At 31.8% G+C, this 2,569-nt stretch overlaps 1 long non-coding RNA gene across 1 annotated transcript; it reads left to right on the top strand.

The window, feature by feature from the left end:
- The first annotated feature begins 313 nt into the window (after positions 1–313).
- LOC104098098 (uncharacterized) lies at positions 314–2,207 on the top strand. The gene is made up of 2 exons (XR_011410663.1): positions 314–714; positions 1,809–2,207. It is a non-coding gene; the product is annotated as an uncharacterized lncRNA (long non-coding RNA).
- The last annotated feature ends 362 nt before the right edge of the window (positions 2,208–2,569 follow it).

Raw genomic sequence — 2,569 nt, 5'->3', positions numbered from 1 at the left:
TTCCCAAATACTATTAATATTGACCAAACACTCAAACTAACACAATTGAGCGCACAGAAAAGCCCATTACCAGAAATGTCACCTAAAGCACCAGGCCCAAAACAACACCAATCAGTTAAAAAGACCATCAGATTATGACACGTGGAAAGATTCATACCACAGAATATGGCGCCAACTAAGGGGAGGGAACAGACAGGCTAACTGACGGCGAATGGTCACATGGGATTCGGATTCTCTTGTCGTAAGCCGCAAATTTCGATGGACCCCACATTTACTACCCAGCAGTTTACCCGCTACCGATCTTCCCGGTCATCCATCAACCTTAATATCAAGAAAAAAACTATAAAAAGAAAATACTTTCCATTTCACAAATCTTTCATTAATTAGACTTTTGCAAAATTACCCAAAATTGCTGTGAGATTAAAGTGAAAAATCTCTCTTTGTTTTGGCACATTTTGTTCTTTCGCTCTCTCTGCGAATAAGGCTCTTTTTGTTAAAGCTCTAAATAGAGGAGGGCTGTTCGCAGAGAGAGTTAAAGAATTACATATTTATTATTAATAATAATATTATTATTATTATTAACAATGGCGATAATTGGTTCTAGTAAGGTGCTGTTTGGTTTCTTTGCTGCATTTGCCCTAATTTTCCCCATCTTTTTACCTGCTGTTCAGGGTCAAGAATCTTTTGCTCCGGCCCCTGCTCCGGCAAGTGACGGTTAGTTTTTTCTTTTCTATAACTTTTTTTCATTTCCTTTTTCTGAATATATGCCCTTTTGTTTGGTCTAAAATAAATAAATTAATTCTCTCTTTTCAAAAGTTAGTGCAGTTGAACCGCTTAAACATAGTATTAGAGAATTAGATCAACAAAATATTTTCAGGTCTTTAGTTTATAAAATAATCAAGTTCACACGTAACGATATCTAATATATAACTTAAATAAATAAATAAATAAATAGAGGGTCTTTTTTTTGGTTAGTTTAAATTTGATGGTCATATCTAATATCTTCTGTCCGTTTTGGTTCGGTTTACATGTTCGTTGTAATAATAGTGGTGTTGGCAGAAATGACACTGGTATCGAATTTGTTAAGAAATTTGGTGAGTTAATATAATGTACTCCAGAATTCTTGTGCCAAATTAGGTCCAATGTAGTGTGACGGCAGTGATCTATAGTATTATGGTTAATTTTGGGTATTAATTTTAATTATTCTCATTATTTTCCTCTGGTTAATTTTTAGATATTCTTTTTAGAGGACAATCTTACGCATTAATTACACAATTATGCTGTATACTCTGATTTATACTTTTGATACATGTTGAATGCTTACAATGTTATGCTTAATATGAATTAAACAGGTAATAATCAGAATGATTAGACTGTTTAAGGTATTAAGATTGAAAATCCGATCAAGTATTGGGATACCTCAATTATTAGTCGTTTTGCCAAAAAACAATTCTTTTAAAATGTTTAATGTTTTAAAAGAAAAGGAATCTTTTATTACCTTTTTTTTTTCCAAATTCACCTTCACCACTTTAATTAGTGGATTCCGAATCAAATGAGATATTTAAGAAAGAGAAATAAAGAGTAATTTAGATAAATAATCTCATACTTAAGGCTATTAAGTATCTCGTATAAAAATATTAAAAGACAGATAATATGAACTGGTGAAATAGTATTTCAAATTACTACTAGTTTCTCCATTTCTTGTTTGTATAGATAAAACATTATCGTTTACACCTTATTGTAGTTCCTATTTTTGTTTCATTTTTCTTATTCTATTCTTCTAAATTGATTTTTACTATTGTGTTCAGGAACAACAATTGACCAAGGGATTGCCTACGTATTAATGTTGTTGGCATTGGCAATAACATACTTAATTCATGCCGCTGATGTCCCTTTTGGTGTCTAAAAAAGTTTGATCAGTGAAGATAATTAATTTCGCGAGTGCCTATGATTTTGGGACATATATAAGGTTGTTGTGGTGTGTCTAGGACATGTAAATTTTGTCATTTTTATTCATAGATTCTACTTTTTGACAAGCTATTTGTTCTGAGATTTTTCAACAGAATCTATATTATATTTCCTCATTTTTAAAACCTTTTTCTTAGCCTTTTATCTTCGAGTACCCTCTTATTGTTGTGCTTATTTTGTCTTTAGTTCTTTGTTACATTTTCACAGCAAAGCTATACTGAATAATTATTTTCTTTTAATGTTCAATTGTTCATTTATACTTTTGTCGTCATCAAATCGTCTTGTATGTGTTTTGCTATTAACCAAGTTCCATTGTGATATGTGTGTACTTCATGCATCCAACTACTTTGAGAAAAAAAGGTCCAAATTGATCCAAATAACGCAAACTAAACCGAAAAACCGCATCAAACCAAAAAGTCAAACCAAACAGATTAAAAAAACTCGATTTGACTTGGTATTGAGTAAAAAAACCCGAACCAACCCGACATATAAATATATAATTTTTATGTCTAGAAATATTTGGAATTCTCTAAGTACTCGTGTTGATGTTGCTGAAGTACCGAGTACCCATGCTAAGTTACAAGTACTCGTGCTCCGTGCT

The sequence above is a fragment of the Nicotiana tomentosiformis genome, chromosome 8 (assembly GCF_000390325.3).
Source record: "Nicotiana tomentosiformis chromosome 8, ASM39032v3, whole genome shotgun sequence".
Taxonomy (NCBI): Eukaryota; Viridiplantae; Streptophyta; class Magnoliopsida; order Solanales; family Solanaceae; genus Nicotiana; species Nicotiana tomentosiformis.
The sequence above is the reverse complement of the archived record's forward strand: the minus strand, read 5'-3'. Positions and strand labels throughout refer to the sequence as shown.